Source organism: Lagenorhynchus albirostris, chromosome 3 (assembly GCF_949774975.1).
Source record: "Lagenorhynchus albirostris chromosome 3, mLagAlb1.1, whole genome shotgun sequence".
NCBI lineage: Eukaryota > Metazoa > Chordata > Mammalia > Artiodactyla > Delphinidae > Lagenorhynchus > Lagenorhynchus albirostris.
This window is the reverse complement of record NC_083097.1, coordinates 26,048,407-26,069,762: the sequence shown is the minus strand read 5'-3', so window position 1 is coordinate 26,069,762 and position 21,356 is coordinate 26,048,407. Positions and strand designations below refer to the sequence as shown.

Here is a 21,356-nt window from a genome sequence, read left to right as displayed (position 1 = left end):
TACAAGGCCACCATCATCCTGATATCAAAACCAGAAAAAGATGTCATACACACAAAAAAAAACTACAGGCCAATATCACTGATGAACATAGATGCAAAAATCCTCAACAAAATACTAGCAAACAGAATCCTACAGCATATTAAAAGGATCATACACCATGATCAAGTGGGGTTTATCCCAGGAATGCAAGGATTGTTCAATATACACAAATCAATAAATGTGATACACCATATTAACAAATTGAAGGCGATAAACCATATGATCCTCTCAATAGATGCAGAAAAAGCTTTCAACAAAATTCAACACCCATATATCATAAAAACTCTCCAGAAAGTAGGCATAGAGGAAACCTACCTCAACATAATAAAGGTCATATACGACAAATGCACAGCCAATATCATTCTCAATGGTGAAAATCTGAAACCATTTTCTCTAAGATCAGTAAGAAGACAAGGTTGCCTACTCTCATCACTATTATTCAACAAAGTTTTGGAAGTTTTAGCCACAGCAATCAGAGAAGAAAAAGAAATAAAAGGAATCCAAATAGGAAAAGAAGTAAAGCTGTCACTGTTTGCAGATGACATGATACTATACACAGAGAACTCTAAAGATGCTACCAGAAAACTACTAGAGCTAATCAATGAATTTGGTAAAGTAGCAGGATACAAAATTAATGCACAGAAATCTCTTGCATTCCTATACACTAATGATGAAAAATCTGAAAGAGAAATTAAGGAAACACTCCCTTGTACCACTGCAATAAAAAGAATAAAATACCTAGGAATAAAGCTACCGAAGGAGACAAAAGACCTGTACGCAGAAAACTATTAAGACACTAATGAAAAAAATTAAAGTTGATACAAACAGATGGAGAGATATACCATGTTCTTGGTTTGGAAGAATCAACATTGTGAATATGACTGTACTACAAAAAGCAATCTACAGATTCAATAGAATACCTATCAAACTACTAATGGCATTTTTCACAGAACTAGAACAAGAAATGTCACAATTTGTATGGAAACACAAAAGATCCTGAATAGCCAAAGCAATCTTGAGAAGGAAAAAAGGAGCTGGAGGAATCAGGCTCCCTGACTTCAGACTATCAAAGCTACAGGAATCAAGACAATATGGTAATATGGTACTGGCACAAAAACAGAAATATAGATCAATGGAACAGGATAGAAAGCCCAGAGATAAACCCACGCACATATGGTCAACTAATCTATGACAAAGGAGGCAAAGATATACAATGCAGAAAAGACAGTCTCTTCAATAAGTGGTGCTGGGAAAACCGAACAGATACATGTAAAAGAATGAAATTAGAACACTCCCTAACACCATACACAAAAATAAACTCAGGGCTTCCCTGGTGGCGCAGTGGTTGAGAGTCTGCCTGCTGATGCAGGGGACACAGGTTCGTGCCCCAGTCCGGAAGGATCCCACATGCCGTGGACCGGCTGGGCCCGTGAGCCATGGCTGCTGAGCCTGCGCATGTGCAGCCTGTGCTCTGCAACGGGAGAGGCCACAGCAGTGAGAGGCCTGCATACCGCAAAAGAAAAAGAAAAATAAACTCAAAATGGATTAAAGACCTAAATCTAAGGCCAGACACTATAAAACTCTTAGAGGAAAACATAGGCAGAACACTCTATGACATAAATCACAGCAAGATCCTTTTGACCCACCTCCTAGAGAAATAGAAATAAAAATAAACAAATGGGATCTAATGAAACTTAAAAGCTTTTGCACAGCAAAGGAAACCATAAACAAGACAAAAAGACAACCCTCAGAATGGGAGAAAATATTTGGAAATGAAGCTACTGACAAAGGATTAATCTCCAAAATACAAGCAGCTCATGCAGCTCAGTATAAAAAAAAAAAATTCAATCCAAAAATGGGCAGAAGACCTAAACAGATATTTCTCCAAAGAAGATACACAGATTGACAACAAACACATGAAAGGATGCTCAACATCACTAATTATTAGAGAAATACAAATCAAAACTGCAGTGAGGGATCACCTCACACTGGTCAGAATGGCCATCATCAAAAAATCTACAAACAATAAATGCTGGAGAGGGTGTGGAGAAAAGGGAACTCTCTTGCCCTTTTGGTGGGAATGTAAATTGATACAGCCACTATGGAGAACAGTATGGAGGTTCCTTAAAAAACTGAAAACAGAACTATCATATGACCCAGCAACCCCACAACTGGGCATATACTCTGAGGAAACCATAATTTAAAAAGAGTCATGTACCACAATATTCATTGCAGCACTATTTACAATAGCCAGGATATGGAAGCAAGCTAAGTGTCCATCAACAGATGAATGGATAAAGAAGATGTGGCACATATATACAATGGAATATTACTCAGCCATAAAAAGAAACGAAATTGAGTTATTTGTAGTGAGGTGGGGGGACCTAGAGTCTGTCATACAGAGTGAAGTAAGTCAGAAAGAGAAAAACAAATACTGTATGCTAACAGATATATATGGAATCTATAAAAAAAAAAAAGGTTGTGATGAACCTAGAGGTAGGACAGGAAAAGACGCAGACATAGAGCATGGACTCGAGGACATGGGGAGGGGGAAGGGTAAGCTGGGACGAAGTGAGAGAGTGGCATTGACATATATACACTACCCAATGTAAAATAAATAGCTAGTGGCAAGCAGATGCATAACACAGGGAGATCAGCTTGGTGTTTTGTGACCACCTAGAGGAGTGGGATAGGGAGGGTGGGAGGGAGATGCAAGAGGGAGGGGATATGGGGTATATATGTATACATATAGCTGATTCATTTTGTTATACAGCAAAAACTAACACAACATTGTAAAGCAATTATACTCCAATAAAGATGTTTAAAAAAAGGATTGCTTTGGCTATTCAGGGTCTTTTGTGTCTCGGTACAAATTTTAAGATTTTTTGTTCTAGTTGTGTAAAAAAATGCCTTTGGTAATTTGATAGGGATTGCATTGAATCTGTAGATTGCTTTGGGTAGTATAGTCATTTTCACAATATTGATTCTTCCAATCCAAGAACATCGTATATCTCCTCATCTGTTTGTGTCAACTTTTATTTCTTTCATCAGTGTCTTATAGTTTCCTGAGTACAAGTCTTTTACCTCCTTAGGCAGGTTTATTCCTTGGTATTTTATTCTTTTTGTGGCAATGCTGAATGGGAGTGTTTCCTTAATTTCTCTTTCTGATTTTTCATTGTTAGTGTATAGGAATGCAAGAGATTTCTGTGCATTAATTTTGTATCCTGCAACTTTACCAAATTCATTGATTAGCTCTAGTAGTTTTCCAGTGGCATCTTTAGGATTATGTATGTATACTATCATGTCACCTGCAAACAGTGACAGTTTTACTTCTTCTCTTCCAATTTGGGTTCCTTTTATTTCTTTTTCTTCTCTGATTGCCATGGCTAGGACTTCCAAAACTATGTAGACTAATAGTGGTGAGAGTGGACTTGCTTGTCTTGTTTCCTGATCTCAGAGGAAATGCTTTCAGTTTTTCACCATTGAGAATGATGTTTGCTGTGGGTTTGTCATATATGGCCTTTATGATGTTGGGCTAGGTTCCCTCTATGCCCACTTTCTGGAGAGTTTTTATCATACTCTCCAGAGTATAATTAAAACTCTGGGTGTTGAATTATGTCAAAAGCTTTTTCTGCATCTATTGAGAGGATCATATGGTTTTTATTCTTCAATTTGTTAATATGGTGTATCACATGGATTGATTTGCATATATTGAAGAATCCTTGCATCACTGGGATAAATCCCACTTGATCATGGTGTATGATCCTTTTAATCTCTTGTTGGATTCTGTTTGCTAGTATTTTGTTGAGGATTTTTGCATCTATATTCATCAGTGATGTTGGTCTCTAATTTCTTTTTTTGTATTATCCTCGTCTGGTTTGGGTATCAGGGTGATGGTGGCCTCGCAGAATGAGTTTGGGAGTGTTCCTTCCTCTGCTATATTTTGGAATAGTTTGCGAAGGATGGGTGTTAGCTCTTCTCTAAATGTTTGATGGAATTCACCTGTGAAGCCATCTGGTTCTGGGCTTTTGTTTGCTGGAAGATTTTTAATCACAGTTTCAATTTCATTACTTGTGATTGGTCTGTTCATATCTTCTTTTCTTTCTGGTTCAGTCTTGGAAGGTTATACCTTTCTAATGATTTGTCCATTTCTTCCAGGTTGTCTATTTTATTGGCATAGAGCAGATTGTAATAATCTCTTAGGATACTTTGTATTCTGCAGTGTCCATTGTAACTTCTCCTTTTTCATTTCTAATTTTATCGATTTGAGTCATCTCCCTCTTTTTCTTGATGAGTCTGGATAAAGGTTTACCTATTTTGTTTATCTTCTCAAATAACCAGCTTTTAGTTTTATTGATCTTTGCTATTGTTTTCTTTGTTTCTATTTCATTTATTTCTGCTGTGATCTTTATGATTTCCTTCCTTCGCTAACTTTGGGTTTTATTTGTTCTTCTTTCTCTAGTTCCTTTAGGTGTAAGGTTAGATGGCTTACTTGAGATTTTTTTTGTTTCTAAAGGTAGGCTTGTATAGCTATAAACTTCCCTCTTAGAACTGCTTTTGCCACATCTCATAGGTTTTGGATCATTGTGTTTTCATGGTCATTTGTCTCTAGGTATTTTTTTATTTTCTCTTTGATTTCTTCAGTGATCTCTTGGTTATTTAGTAACATATTGTTTACCCTCATGTGCTTGTGTTTTTTTATGTTTTTTTCCCCTGTAATTGATTTCTAATCTCATAGCATTGTGGTCGGAAAAGATGCTTGATATGATGTCAATTTTCTTAAGTTTACCAAGGCTTGATTTGTGACCCAAGATGTGATGTATCCTGGAGAATGTTCCATGTGCACTTGAGAAGAAAGTGTAATCTGCTGTTTTCAGATGGAATGTCCTATCAATATCAATTAAATCTATCTGGTCTATTGTGTCATTTAAAGCTTGTGTTTCTGTATTAACTTTCTGTCTGGATGATCTGTCTATTGGTGTAAGTGAGATGTGAAAGTCTCCCACTATTATTGTGTTACTGTCAATTTCTTCTTTTATAGCTGTTAACATATGCCTTATGTATTGAAGTACTTCTATGTTGGGTGCATATATATTTATAATTGTTAAATCTTCTCCTTGAATTGATCCCTTGATCATGTTGTGTCCTTCCTTGTCTCTTGTAACGTTCTTTATTTTTTATTTTGTTAATTTTTTGGCTGTGTTGGGTCTTTGTTGCTGAGCGTGGGCTTTCTCTGGTTGCGGGAAGTGGGGGCTACTCTTCTTTGCCGTGTGCAGGCTTCTCATTGCAGAGGCTTCTCTTGTTGTGGCAGAGCGTGGGCTCTTGGCTCGTGGGCTTCAGTAGCTGTGGTGCATGGGCTTAGTTGCTCTGCAGCATGTGGGATCTTCCTGGACCAGGGCTCGAACCCGTGTCCCCTGCATGGGCAGGCAGATTCTTAACCACTCCACCACCAGGGAAGCCCAACATTCTTTATTTTAAAGTCTAACTTATCTGATATGAGTATTGCTGCTCCGCTTTCTTTTCATTTCCATTTGCATGGAATATCTTTTTCCATCCCCGCACTTTCAGCCTGTATGTGTCCCTAGGTCTGAAGTGGGTCTCTTGTAGACAGTATATATATGAGTCTTGTTTTTGTATCCATTCAGCAAGCCTGTGTCTTTTGGTTGGAGCATTTAATCCATTCATGTTTAAGGTAATTATCAATATGTATACTCCTATTACCATTCTCTTAATTTTTCTGGGTTTGTTTTTGTAGGTGCTCTTCTCTTGTGTTTCCCACTTAGAGAAGTTCCTTTAGCATTTGTTGTAGAGCTGGTTTGGTGGTGCTGAATTCTCTTAGCTTTTGCTTGTCTGCAAAGCTTTTGATTTCTCCATCGAATCTGAGTGAGATCCTTGCCGGGTAGCATAATCTTGGCTGTAGGTTCTTTCCTTTTATCACTTTAAATATATCATGCCACTCCCTTCTGGCTTGTAGAATTTCTGCTAAGAAATCAGCTGTTAACCTTATGGAGTTCCCTTGTATGTTATTTGTCATTTTTCCCTTGTTGCTTTTAATAATTTGTCTTTGTCTTTAATTTTTGTTAATTTGATTACTATGTGTCTCAACATGTTTCTCCTTGGTTTTATCCTGCCTGGGACTCTCTGCACTTCCTGGACTTGGGTAGCTATTTCCTATCCCATGTTAGGGAAGTTTTCAACTATAATCTCTTCAAATATTTTCTCAGGTCCTTTCTCTCTCTCTTCCCCTTTTGTGATCCCTATATCGTGAATGTTGGTGTATTTAATGTTGTCCCAGAGGTCTCTTACGCTGTCTTCACTCCTTTTCATTCTTTTTTCTTTTTTCTCTTCCACGGCAGTGAATTCCACCATTCTGTCTTCCAGGTCACTTATCCGTTATTCTGCCACAGTTATTCTGCTATTAATTCCTTCTAGTGTATTCTTTATTTCAGTTATTGTATTGTTCATCTCTGTTTGTTTGTTAATTCTTCTAGGTCTTTGTTAAACATTTCTTTAATCTTCTCGATCTTTGCCTCCATTCTTTTTCCAAGGTCATGGATCTTCTTCACTATCATTATTATTAATTCTTTTTCTGCAAAGTTGCCTATCTCCACTTCATTTAGTTGTTTTTGGGGGGTTTTATCTTGTGCCTTCATCTGGTACATAGTCCTCTGCCTTTTCATTTTGTCTCTTTCTGTGAATGTGGTTTTTCTTCCACAGGCTGCAGGATTGTACTTCTTCTTGCTTCTGCTGTCTGCCCTCTAGTGGATGAGCCTATCTATGAGGCTTGTGCAAGCTTCCTGATGGGAGGAACTCGTATGGGTGGAACTGGGTGTTGCTCTGGTGGGCAGAGCTCAGTAAAACTTTAATCCACTTGTCTTCTGATGGGTGGGGCTGAGTTCCCTCCCTGTTGGTTTTTTGGCCTGAGGCGACCCAGCACTGGAGCTTACAGGCTTTTTGGTGGGCCTAATGGCGGACTCCGGGAGGGCTCACACCAAGGAGTACTTCCCAGAACTTCTGCTGCCAGTGTCCTTGTCCCCATGGTGAGGCACAACTGTCCCCCACCTCTGCAGGAGACCCTCCAACACTATCAGGTAGGTCTGGTTCAGTCTCCTATGGGGTCACTGCTCCTTACCCCTCAGTCCTGATGCACTTACTACTACTTTGTGTGTGCCCTCCAAGAGTGGAGTCTCTGTTTCCCCCAGCCCTGTTGAAGTCCTGCAATCAAATCCCGCTAGCCTTCAAAGTCTGATTCTCTGGGAATTCCTCCTCCCATTGCCGGACCCCCAGGTTGGGAAGCCTGACGTGGGGCTCAGGACCTTCACTCCAGTTGGTGGACTTTTGTGGTATGACTGTTCTCCAGTTTGTGAGCCACCAACCCAACGGTTACGGGATTTGATTTGATTGTGATTGCGCCCTTCCTCCCGTCTCACTGCAGCTTCTCCTTTGTCTTTCGATGTGGGGTATCTTTTTTTGGTGAGTTCTAGTATCTTCCTGTCAATGTTTGTTCAGCATTTAGTTGTGATTCTGGTGCTCTCACAAGAGGGAGTGAGTGCACATCCTTCTACTCTGCCATCTTAAGCCAATCTCTCCTCAATTATCTTCTAAAAATGAAAAACTCCATGATGTTTTAGGCTTCTGGGACTAAAGTTCACTTGCAGTTTTCACCTTTTCCAGGTTCGTGTGAGTTTATCTTTCTATAGAGGTTGTATTAATCAGTTTGCTCCAGCTGCTATAACCAAATACCAGCCTGGGTGGCTTAAACAACAGAAATGTGTTTTCTCACAGTTCCAGAGGTTAGAAGTCTAAGATCAAGGAAGACACCTGACTTATACACAGCTGCCTTCTCACTGTGTCTTCACGTGGTCTTTTCTTTGTGCACTCTCAGAGGTTGAGAGAGCTCCCTGGTGTCTCTTCCTCTTGTAAAGGCTTCACCCTTATGACCTCATTTAATCTTAATTACCTCCTTAAAGACCTGCTCTCGAAATACAGTCACATTAGGGGTGAGGGCTTCAACACACAATTTTAGAAGGACATGATTCAGTCCATAAAAGAGGGTTTAGGTCTGGGAAAGTAATCATGGGATTATTTTGCTTTTAAGTAAATCTGCCTTCTGCCCAGGCTCTCTCTTATAGCTCCTTACAATGCCCTCTGCTCTTCAGGAGACTCCTCTTCACTACCTGCCAAATATGCTTCTCTGCTACTCCCACTCACTAACCATCCCTCTAAACTGCTTCCCATAGCAGTCCTACTCTTTGGAATAGATCTCCCACTTTCCCCAGACATAACCTGGTCCAATTCTGTCCCCACTGCCTGCTAAACCTGTTCTTTATTTGTAAATCAAGGTCCTTTCTGAACATGTTTTCTACCCTATGCTTTGTCTGCTAGGAAGCTCAGGGTCAAAACTCCATCTGACCACTGGAAATGTACACAGGGCCATACAGCAAACATCTTAGCCAACGCTTTCATTCATTCCTGAATTCAGCAAACATTTACTGAACACCTGCTGTATATACAGTCATTAATCCAGTTCTGTGGGATCCATCAGTGAACAAAACAGGCAAAGAATCCTTCCTTCATAGAGCTTACCTTCTTCCTGTCCATATTTTCCCTTTGCCCTGATTTCGTCTATTTTAAAAATATTTATTGTTCTGTGTTTGTCAATCATATTATATTTGCAAATATTACCAACCTTATCATACTGTATAAATCTATAATATTATTGTATTGTATATTTTTTGCAATGATCCACTTGGTTTTAACAATAAATAGACAGAGCCATTGTAAGGAATAAATTAGATGATACGTATAAAGCCCCAAGCACGTTGTCAGGGCTCAGTACATGGTAACTTTCTACCTTTTAAAATCCCAGATATCTTCTCTCCAGAAGTCTTTAATGACACCAGAAAATGCAGGAATTTTCCCTTCTTTTACTATTTTCCCTTAGTACATATTCATCTATTATATAGCTTAACACCTTGTTATATTCTTTCGTATATTATTCTCTCATTCTTTCCTGTGTGTAAATCAGTCTTCTTTAGGAGTAGGTTGTAAACTCAATGTATATTCTTAGACCGCACAACACAATCTAGGTTTACATAAGGGATGAAGTAATGTACAAGCATTCTCTCTCCCATTTTCACTCTCTCTTTATTTTATTTTTAAAATCTGGCCCTCTTTATAAAACAACATCCAGTTCCTTAATTGGGGTGAGGGGAGTTCTTCTGAATTTAAAAAGTAATTTGATTTACATTGCTATAACACATCCATCATTGAACGTGGAACGAAAGCAGTGATACTTCAAACAAAAGAAACATTTCAAGTAATTAAGAGTGAAGGACCAGAATATTACTGTGTTTTCTATAAAAGGAAAAATCTGCAGTCAAAATAGCTGAGAAAAAGAGCACGGGTTAAGTCAGTTGTGGTGTATCCATTGGATGGAGTCTTATGCATTCATTTAAAAACTGCAGTTGAAGGCGGAGGAATCCCACCAAGTGCTCTTAGGTTGGGGAGGGGGGGAAGGAAGCAATTATTCAAACTGTAGAGTATATGCTCAATTTTATAAATATTCTATTTACATATCTACAAAGACATCAAAAAAAGATTAAAAATAAATGTCTTAGAAAATGAGCATTATCTATGGGTGGTGAAATAACCGTGAAAATTTACTTCATCTTTATACAGATATTTCTTTTACAATCAGGAAAATAAGAACACACGTTGTGTTGAAAACTAAAGTTAAAGAAGGACTTGAAAGCATCACTTTAGGGACAGGCGCTGTACTGGGGAATGTGAGGATTGCCTGTCATCCTGTACGTGGGGTCAGGCCCTTGCCTCTGGTCCTGGCATTCAGAAAGCATTTCTTGAAATAATAAGGGCTGCATTTCTTTTAAAATACCCTGTAATTTTGGCTTTCCACAAAATCCAATGGATGCTCTTTACAGTTAAGGCAAAAGTTTCTCTAGAAATAAACGCGAGTACTCTGTCCTTCCATTCAGAAAGGATGAAGCCCACTGCTATTCCACAGATGGGTGGGGCTGAGAAGACCAGCTGGTAATCAGCGGTTGTTTCCAAAAGAGAACCGGGAGGGCAATCCATCTGAAATAGAGCAAATGCGAGGGCACAGGCCGCCCTTCCTCAGTTTCCCTCCCCTGCCCCAGCAGACACAGAATTCATAGCAGCGCTTCAACATCCCGCCTCATTCCTCCAGCCAACAACCAGGTCGGTATTTTTAACAAGGCATAAAACTTGCAATTCTAGGGCTTCCCTGGTGGCGCAGTGGTTGAGAGTCCACCTGCCGATGCAGGGGACACGGGTTCGTGCCCCGGTCCGGGAAGATCCCGCATGCCGCGGAGCGGCTAGGCCCGTGAGCCATGGCCACTGAGCCTGCGCGTCCAGAGCCTGTGCTCCGCAACGGGAGAGGCCACAACAGTGAGAGGACCGCATACCGCAAAAAAAAAAAAAAACAACCTTGCGATTCTATTAAAAACACATGTCTCTTGTTTCAAAGCATGGTTAGCAAAAGCAACTGACATTCAGTAAACACACCATCAACAGGGGAACATGCTCAGTGAACTCCAAGTCTCAAATTCTGAGTATTATATTTTTACAAAGCAGCACAGGACCTTCTGGCTGGAATAAATTTTGAGATAATCTCTTGGGCCTGCTTTCTGACTTCTTGAGAAGACTGTTCAATCAGTTTGAAAACAATAACTGTTCCCATGTTTACTATTTCTCACAGAGAAGAGAGAAGGTCAGTATGGCAGAATTTTGAAAAGTGGGTGAGGGAGAGGGAAGAGAAGGCTAATGAACTATACAGAGTGGGCAAAGAGTTGGGAGGCCAAGTCGCCCCCTAGATCTATGGTCAGACAACGTGTGTCAACAAGAAGTCCCCATTCAAGTAAGGGTTTTGCTTAGACACTGCATGGACTGGATGTTTGTGCCCCCTCAAAATCCATTTGTTGAGGCCCTAGCCCCCAGTGTGATCGTTTGGAGGTGGGGCCTTTGGGAGGTAATTAGGGTTAGATTAGGTCATGAGGGTAGGGCACTCATGACAGAATTATAAAAAGAGGAAGAGACATGAGGTTTCTCTTTCACCCCTCATGCACCAAAGGCAATGTGACGACATAAGGAGAAGACGGCCATCTGCAAACTACGAAGAGAGCCCTCAGTAGGCACCGAATCTGTTGGCACCTCGATCTTGAACTTCCCAACCTCCAGAACTGTGAGAAATAAATGTGGTTTAAGCCATCCAGTCTATGGTAGTTTGTTATGGCAGCCCAAGCTGACTAAGACAGACACCTTTTAAAATAAAGGAAGATTTGAATTTGCTGAACTCATTGGGGAAGAACTTGGGCTCTGCCATTAGACAAACTCGGCTTTAAATCCATTTCCCCACTTGGCTCTAGTAGCTTAACTTGTCTAAGACTTAGTTTTCCCATCTGTACGATAGGGGTTACAAGGATGCCTCCTTCATGGGACTGCTTGACGAATAATATGAGACTAACAGCAGGCACGGCATGTAGTATTTCATAACCCTCTCCCCTCTCGACTCCTGGAATGCTGCAATAAAGCCCATGAGGACGTCAATAAGAACATATAAACCGAGGCTGGGATAGGGAGAGACAGGTAATCAGCCAGCAAATAATGGAGAATTGACTGTACATCTGTGAGCTGGAGTCTCTGTAGGAACACAGGCCATATGTCCGCTTAGAAGCCAGTTCCATACACACAAATTACCAGACTTTTAAACGCTTCCCCTCAAATCCTGACACTTGGGGCGGAGGGAGAAGAGGGAGGGAACCTCCAGACCAGATATTTCAGACTCCAGGAAAGGAAATGGGAAGCTTTATTTATCTGGGCTCCCCAGCTCGCTAATTAACTCAGGACTGGAAACTATCCTCATGAGTCAGTGCCTGCACATCTTCTCATTATTAGAAAAACATCTGCTCATTATTCCCATGGTTTCTAAATGTGAGAGACGGTGAGAGTTACGATCCCAGATGCAAATGTGTGACATCAAAGCTGCCTCAGGCACTGGCGTTAGGAGCAGAGTTAAGGCTTGGGGGGGGGGGGAGATTAGAACAGGTATCGGTTTTTCTAAATAAAGCAGGAAGAAGACTTTTATCTTGGAGGGGTCAGAAGGGAGGTTGTGAGCAGAAAGACACCTGTGTGTATTCTAGAGGTCTGCTGTTTAACTGGTCAAGAGAAAGCAATTACCCTCAACTCTGCCTCTTTTCCATATATAACCCAGGCTTCAGTCACTGGGCAAATATTTATAGAGGATCTACTGTGTGCTGAGTACTGGGTCTGCACAGCAATTCATCCCCAGGGACTTGGGGACTCAGGGCTCAGTTGGCAGGTGGCTCTGGCACAAGAGGCACCCGTGTCTCAGAGGCAGCCTGTGTGTGGCCTGGCTACTGTGTCCCAGAGCCCCCAGAGATGGGAGCCCAGGCTGACAGCATGCCTAAGCTCCTAACATGGCAGGAAGGCTCCCTCCCTTTCCCCACCCAACCTCAGATGATCAACCCTCCAGGTGTAGCCAGGTCCGAAGGACTTCCAAAGCTAGCATGTGGGACAGTCCTGGAAAACTAGGATGAGTTGGTCACCTTGCTCAAGTCCCCTCTTCTCGCCCTTCTCCCCCTTGGCCAGACAATGGCTTCTCTCTTTCCTCACTGGGAGGCTGATATATAACAACTTACAAATATGGGGGTAGGGGGCTCAGTTTCCTTATCTGTAAAATGGGGATGTTGGGGATATCGCCAGGGTCTTACAGGGAATGGAGCCATCCCGGCTTGAATAAAGTGCACAGAGGGATGAGGCAGGGGCCAGCCACATACATAAGGACTGACAGCTGGAGGCTGGGGTGGGGAAAAAGGGAGCAGGAACATAGGAGGGGAACAAGGAGAGGGGGACCAGAGCAAGGCCCCCAAATCCTACATATCCAGCCACTGGAAACTGTCAGTTTAACTCACGTGCATCTCAAACTCATCCTCCCGCTTCTATCTCCTGAAAGGCCACACCACCCACCCTGGTCCCCCTCCGAAATTAGGTATCATCTTTGCCTCCTCCGTGTCCGTCTGTCTCTGGACCTCACTCACTGCCTCCCTGTGTGGAGTCTTCCTCCCAGTCTCTCTCACATCTTGTCCCTGCAACCCAATCCTCATCCCGCTGTTCTTCGGGCCAAATCGCTCCCCCACTGCAACAGACTCCTGTGTGCAGCCTGTCCCCCACCGACTAGCCTCCACCCAGAAGCCGAAGTGTGGTCCTTCTGAAACACGGAGCCGGTCCTTAGAATCCTTGGGGATTACATTCAGACGAGTCAGTGGGTCAACCCCACCTTTCTGAGCCGGCACTTCTGAGCCCCCAAGATTATGTCCTTCACCCCTCACTCTCCACCCTCAATTTGAGCCATAATGGACCGTGTGTGATTTCCTGGACTTCATGCTGTTTCACGCCTCTATGCCTTCAAAATTCAGCTCAAAACTGACTTCCTCTGGGCAGCCCTTCCTAGCCACTCCCCACCCCACCTTCTTAAGGCCGTTTTGGATTGAGATGCTTCTCTTTCCTCCCCCAGCCTTCTCTCCCACTGCTCCTACCATAGTGAAAGGTATTCACTTGTCTTTCTCTCCTACCAGATATAAATGTGCTGAAGGGAGGGACTTCGTGTTATTTTTCTTTCCCATCCCTAATGGCAGCTCAGCACTTGGCGCACACCAGGCACTTGGAAATATCTGCTGAATGAATCAATGAAAATCGACAGCCTCGTCCACACAACCCAAATCCAAAGCCCAAAGCAGGCTGGTGTTCAGGAGTCTGATCCTCTCTACCGAGAGAACAGAAAATACTCCAAGCAAAGACAGATCCTCCTTCTACCACCCCAGCCCTGGCACAAAGCAGGGTGGGGAGAGAGACTGACCCTGCGAGCAGCTTGGGATTTGGAGGCAGGGGACCCAGGGCTGCCGTCTGCCTCGGCAGGGTGTCCCATGGAGCCCTGGGCCACCGGCTTCAGCTCCAGAGCCTTGGGTTCCTCTTTCTTTGTACAGGGAGAAGGATAACCCCCATCGCCCGTGTTGTTGTGAGAAGTAAATGAAATGACGTATGTAAAACTGTTAGCACTTGGCAGACACCTGCCCAGCCCCCTTCCTTTCAGCGTCGCCAAAGCAGAGTCAGAGCCTAATAATATCTGTGTTCCTAACACGCAGGCAGCTCCTGCTGGTGAGACACAGTGGAAACAAACAGGGAAGGAGGCAAAGACTCGCCTCTGGGACTGGAACCCTGGGAGGTGCTAGGGCCGGCCAGGGCACCCTGACCGGGTCGGAGGTCTTCCAGCTCCCTGATTGGGACACAGAGATCTCCGAGGCCTCCGCTCACCCCAGGCACCTGGCAAGGCCTTCATGCCAACGTCCCCCCACCCCCGCCAGAAGAAAGAGAGACACAAGAAAGTCTGAAAGAACACGAAGAAATGTTAATAGTGGTCACCTCTGGGGACAAGATTCCAGGTGACTTTTAAAATCATCTTAATATTCTTCTCTATCTTCTAAACTTTCTATAGGGAATTTCTTCTATTGTCTGAAACCCTTTACAATGCCCTGGTTATACTTAATAAGTTTCCTGAGTCTCAGGTCAGTTATGCCCCTTTGAGCACAATTAAGTTGTAACAGCCAGTCCTGTTCTGGAATCTCTGACAGAGGAGGTTCAGGACTCTGTGGCCTGGGGACAAAGAATGCTACGATGACCCTGGAACCTTGGGGCCATCAAGCAGAATCACTGTAGCTTTTGAGAGGTAGCTGAATAAAACCTCCCCCGGTGTAGGCTGAGGCTCATTCGGGAACCACAGTCATCTCTATGGTCAGTGCTCCTGGGTAAGAAGAGCCCAGAGCTGGGGACAGGTAATGAGGAAGAGAGAGGCTGATGCTAAGACACTTCATAGGACAAATTTCCAGGGAAACTTACCTCCGGTAAAAGAAAGCAGTGAGACGCACATATGGTCACTTTATCTTTTTTTTTTTTTTTTTTTTTGCGGTATGCGGGCCTCTCACTGTTGTGGCCTCTCCCGTTGTGGAGCACAGGCTCTGGACTTGCAGGCTCAGCGGCCATGGCTCACGGGCCTAGTCACTTCGCGGCACGTGGGATCTTCCCAGACCGGGGGCACGAACCCGTGTCCCCTGCATTGGCAGGCGGACTCTCAACCACGGCGCCACCAGGGAAGCCCTGGTCACTTTATCTTTGATAAAGGAGGCAGGAATGTACAGTGGAGAAAGGACAGCCTCTTCAATAAGTGGTGCTGGGAAAACTGGACAGGTACATGTAAAAGTATGAGATTAGATCATTCCCTAACACCATACACAAAAATAAGCTCAAAATGGATTAAAGAGCTAAATGTAAGGCCAGAAACTATAAAACTCTTAGAGGAAAACATAGGCAGAACACTCTATGACATAAATCACAGCAAGATCCTTTTGACCCACCTCCTAGAGAAATGGAAATAAAAACAAAAATAAACAAATGGGATCTAATGAAACTTCAAAGCTTTTGCACAGCAAAGGAAACCATAAACAAGACCAAAAGACAACCCTCAGAATGGGAGAAAATGTTTGCAAATGAAGCAACTGACAAAGGATTAATCTCCAAAATTTATAAGCAGCTCATGCAGCTCAATAACAAAAAAACAAACAATCCAATCCAAAAATGGGAAGAAGACCTAAATAGACATTTCTCCAAAGAAGATATACAGACTGCCAACAAACACATGAAAAAATGCTCAACATCATTAATCATTAGAGAAATGCAAATCAAAACTACAATGAGATATCATCTCACACCAGTCAGAATGGCCATCATCAAAAAATCTAGAAACAATAAATGCTGGATAGGGTGTGGAGAAATGGGAACCCTCTTGCACTGTTGGTGGGAATGTAAATTGATACAGCCACTGTGGAGAACAGTATGGAGGTTCCTTAAAAAACTACAAATAGAACTACCATATGACCCAGCAATCCCACTACTGGGCATATACCCTGAGAAAACCATAATTCAAAAAGAGTCATGCACCAAAATGTTCATTGCAGCTCTATTTACAATAGCCCAGAGATGGAAACAACCTAAGTGTCCATCATCGGATGAATGGATAAGAAGATGTGGCACATATATACAATGGAATATTACTCAGCCATAAAAAGAAACAACATTGAGCTATTTGTAATGAGGTGGATAGACCTAGAGTCTGTCATACAGAGTGAAGAAAGTCAGAAAGAAAGAGACAAATACTGTATGCTAACACGTATATATGGAATTTAAGAAAAAAAATGCATGAAGAACCTAGGGGTAAAACAGGAATAAAGACACAGACTGCTAGAGAATGGACTTGAGGATATGGGGAGGGGGAAGGGTAAGCTGTGACAAAGTGAGAGAGAGGCATGGACATATATACACTACCAAACGTAAGGTAGATAGCTAGTGGGAAGCAGCCGCATAGCACAGGGAGATCAGCCCGGTGCTTTGTGACCACCTAGAGGGGTGGGATAGGGAGAGTGGGAGGGAGGGAGACGCAAGCGGGAAGAGATATGGGAACATATGTATATATATAAATGATTCATTTTGTTGTGAAGCAGAAACTAACATACCATTGTAAAGTAATTATACTCCAATTAAAAAAATACAAAAAAAAAAAAGCAGTGAGAGAACCATGGCAACTTGCCAAAGACCCTCAAGTTTCTTGTAATGGGTTTTAGGGCTTAATTAAGAAGAGGTGTAGAAGAACTCCTCCCTTGGTAAAATCCCCTTTCCTGCACCTGGGCTTTATTTGTTCTTTCACTTGTTCATTCATTCATCCATTCACTCATTCATCAGTCACTCTTTGAGCCCTTCTGGGTGCCAGGCATTGTGTCTGTGGGGCAGTATGACTAACTAAGACCATGTCCCCATTATTCTCATCACCACCACTACTCAAGAGGAAATCTTAAGGAATAATAGCAGTTGAGGGTTTGTTTTGCTTGGGAATGTGGAAATGAAGAGAAAGGCAAGCAGAGATAAGACAGCTGGCCGGAGAGAACTTTGGAGAAGAGAATCAAAAGATGTCTAAGTAGGGTTTCCCTGGTGGCGCAGTGGTTGAGAGTCCGCCTGCTGATGCAGGGGACACGGGTTCGTGCCCCGGTCCGGGAAGATCCCACATGCCGTGGAGCGGCTGGGTCCATGAGCCATGGCCGCTGAGCCTGCGCGTCCGGAGCCTGTGCTCTGCAAAGGGAGAGGCCACAACAGTGAGAGGCCCGCGTACTGCAAAAAAAAAAAAAAAAGATGTCTAAGTAGGATTTTGAAGATATTATGTCCTCTATCTTCCCCATGAAATCCTCAGTAAAATTCACAACCTTCACCAAATGCTTTCAAAGTGGGACTGAGCAGAATCTCAGCTGAAAGCAAAGGCGGACCAAGGAGGCCCAATCAGGTCTTTCTCTTGCACCAAAGTAAAAAGATGCTCAGAGAGCCTCCAGTGGGAGAGACCCTGAAAAGACATGAGCACGTTAGGGGGTGTGTGCTAGAAAGAGAGTTACCAGGGCACTGGGTACAAAATTTAAGGGGCTTCAAAAAACTCTGTAATCAAAACATATACAACTAAAAAAAACAAAAAAACCCACATACAACTGATGCAGTAGTTTGCAAAATGAAAATTAGCGCAAAAATGCACGATGAGCAAAATGTCACAGTTTTAAATAAAGACAAGATCCGTGGACAGAGCTGGGATTAGGGAGAAATCAATGAGGCTCAGTCATGCAAGGCAGGGTCAGATTCTTCCAAATGTCGATATTTAGTTCAAGGTAGACTTTTTTTGCATTAAATTTAATTTTTAAAAATAGTGACTAAAATATCATTTATCTTGATTACTGCATTTTTTTCGTGCTCTTATATTTTTCACCCTAGCCAGGCCCCAAGGGAGCACCTGGGGAGAAGGGATCAATTGGCCTCAGAGGCCAGAAAACACTTGCTTCTCTGAGGACCCAACATTCAAGATGGATTCTGAAGAATAAATGGAGTCTAATGTATGCAAAAAAATAAAAATAAAAAGTATAGGCAATCTAGACGGAGGACACAGCCCATGGGAGAGGGTGTGTTAAGGAAAGGGCTGCCAGCAGCATGCAACTGGAGCGCCCTGTCTCGTTTCATTCCAAGCCATGTCCCTCACGGGTGAAGCAGCAGGTTGAACCAGGTGACCACTGAGTCTGTCGGTCAGCATTTATGGAGCAACTCCTACATGCTGGGTAGCCAAGATTTGAAAATACAAGAAAATGCAGAAGAGACAACCCTGCCCCCTAAAAGCTCACAGCCAGCCAAGACATTCAATGTCATTTCTGGCTGTTCATGTTCTACAAGCACCATTTTTGTTTCTGACATTTTAAATGTTATTGTCGTTACAGAAGCATCATTAGGAATTGCCCACATGATATATTTTTTTAAAAAAAAACACAATATTCAATTAGATGCAGTGATAGAGTGATGATCTGCTTCCAAAAGGGCTTTCACAGGTGAGATCTCCTTTGCTCCATTCATTCACCTGCAGACTGGAGTGAGTGCTCTCATCTCTCATTTTCCAAGAATCTGACACTCAGAGCATTTAAGTGGCTTCCTTATAAAGTTTTCAGACCATAAGGACAGAAGTAGGACTAGAATCCAGGTCTCCTAACTCCTGTCCCTTCATTGATCTGTGTAGGGGGAATGAACGAGCAGACAGGAAAGCAGTTTTCCTTCAATTCCATAGGAACTTTGCTGAGAGTTTCAAGCTGATCTCCGGCAGCCCTGAACTCACACAGGCCACTTTGGTTCATTCTGAGCTCCCTGCTGGGGGTGATAAGAAAATGACCAGCCCCAAAGTTTCATCAGCAATGGAGACAGAAAAGAATGCTTTCCCCACTCTCCTCCCACCCCCACTTACAGATTCTGTCCCCCGGGAGCACCAGGGGGCCTCGAAACCTCACATCCAACCATTAACTGCACAGCAGGCCCCCGTCAGGCGCATCCTCTCCACATGGGATTTCACTTTGCACAGCGAGATCCCTGCCAGATCGAGAGCTGCCTCTTCCCATCCTGAAATTAAAAAACAACACGCCTCCAAACCTGAGCCAGGCAGGCCCCGAGGGCAGCAGCATCCCGGCTGGGAGAAGCGCCATCCCACGCGGGGATGCGGGGGAGACACTGCCTTCTCCGGCCCAGACATGGGCGCCTCATCCTCCCAAAGGCTCGCGCAGGCAGTTGGATGCAGTCGCCGATCCTGCACAGCGCAGCAGCTGCTCTCAGCGGCAGGTCAGGGCCCTGGCCAGGCCAGAACGTGGAAGATGGGCCTGCTGGAAATGGCATCTCGCTGAGCTCTCTGAAGGTCCACACCCCTCACGCAAGAGGCAGGCAACTGGCCTGAGGAACAGACGGCACAATGCCTCCAAGTCCTGGCTGACCCAGGAGCTGGCCCAGGAGCCCAACAAACCTGGGGCAGAAGGACACAGGGTGTCAGAGCTCCGGACACACAGAATGGTCTAGAATGCAGGGAAGGGTAGGAGAGCGAGTCAGGCCAGAGTTCAGTCCCCTTTGGCGCCACCCTTGACCACTCCCCACAGGCCCCTAGATTTGCCTGTACTTCTTTACTGCTTTGTATTGTCCTTGTCACCGTCACCATCGTTACCACCACAGGTAGCACTTACTGGGTACAGTGGGCTCCTCCACAGTGGCGCCCAAATAGCTATGTCCACATCCTAATCCTGCGAACCTGTGAATGTTACCTTATTTGGAAAAAATTTGGATTTTCGCAGGTGTAATTAAGTTAAGGACCTTGAGAGGAGGCTCTTAGCCTGGACCATCACACGTATCTTACAACTGAGAGGCAGAGGGCCATTAGACAGAGACGCACAGAGAGAGGACACAGAGGCGAGGAGGCCATGTGACCACAGAGACTGAGATTGGAGCGATGCAGACACATCCAAGGAACACAGGCAGCCACCAGAACTGCGAGGAGCAAGGGAAGATTCTCCCCCAGGGCCTTCCAGGGCAGCACAACCCCACCGATACTTTGATTTTTGGACATCTGGCCTCCAGAACTAGGAGAAAATAAGTGTCTGTGGTTTTTAAGTCACCCAGTGTATGGTACTTCGTAAGGGCAGCCCCAGGAAATGAAGACACCAAGCACCACGCCATCCCCATCAACACGGCGCTTCCTGAGCACATCCTGAACAGCTACTGGCACATCCCCGGCCCCGGGCAGCGGGCTGGGTGCTTTGCAAGGTTGGCAACGGCTCCTGAGTTAGTTCCATTTAGCAGATGGGCAAACTGAAGCAATATGATATTAAGGAACTTCCCAGGGTCCTCTGGGGCCCAGCGGAAACACAACCCCGCCTACTGTTCCTTCCAATTAGAAGACCATAACTGCTTTTTTTTTTTTTTTTTGCGGTACACGGACCTCTCACTGTTGTGGCCCCTCCCGTTGCGAAGCACAGGCTCCGGATGCGCAGGCTCAGCGGCCATGGCTCACGGGCCCAGCCGCTCCGCGGCACGTGGGATCTTCCCGGACCGGAGCACGAACCCGCGTCCCCTGCATCGGCAGGCGGACTCTCAACCACTGCGCCACCAGGGAAGCCCCATAACTGCTTTCAAAAGTACATATCCAATCATGTTAAAAAAAAAAAAAAAAAAAAGGAAGAAGATCGTAACCACCTTGACAGCGTCTTGCTTCTCTGCAACCACCTCAGGGATCTGTGCATAGGAATTGAACTCATTTTTGATCTCCAGTGATATTTTTACCAGAGTTATCTCTGAGGTTTGGCCCGTTCCAAAAGTCAGGGGATGACTAACTGTGGGGCTGGGAGACAACGTTTCAAATGAGCTGAGTGTCGTCCTGATGAGTTTCCCAGCACCTAAATAGCTCCAAGAGGCCAGCGGGAATTTCCCGTTCTCCCTCCTAAGGAAGGACTTTGAAGCCAAGACCCCTCCACGAGACACCTCGGCCTCGACTATTGGAGCAAAAAAATAACACGGGCCTTTTACCCTCTTTTGGAACAGAGATTAAGGCACACAAGAACTTCATAACCTTTCAGAAGTCTCCCTGGCCCAGAGAGCAGAGCATCAGAGGAGGTTCCTGAACTTTCCTTTTCTAGGAACAGAGAGGAGAATCTCAGAGGGCAGGGTTAGCTCTCCTCAGTAATCTAAGGAGAGGAACAGCCACGACAGGCTCCCAGAATCCAGTCAGAAGGGGCGGGTGTTAGAGGACCTAATTTCACACCAATATCTTTAACCTGTCTCATTAGACACACCACATACACGGGCAGGGCTGGCTGGCTTACCCC

At 44.0% G+C, this 21,356-nt stretch overlaps 1 protein-coding gene and 1 long non-coding RNA gene across 2 annotated transcripts in view; one reads left to right on the top strand and one right to left on the bottom strand.

Annotated features, from left to right (window-relative positions):
• The window catches only part of PDZD2 (PDZ domain containing 2), a 378,282-nt gene that overhangs the window by 315,769 nt on the left and 41,157 nt on the right, over positions 1 to 21,356 (bottom strand). The window lies entirely within an intron of this gene.
• Positions 10,588 to 11,286, top strand: LOC132517997 (uncharacterized). The gene is made up of 2 exons (XR_009539853.1): positions 10,588 to 10,789; positions 11,150 to 11,286. It is a non-coding gene; the product is annotated as an uncharacterized LOC132517997 (long non-coding RNA).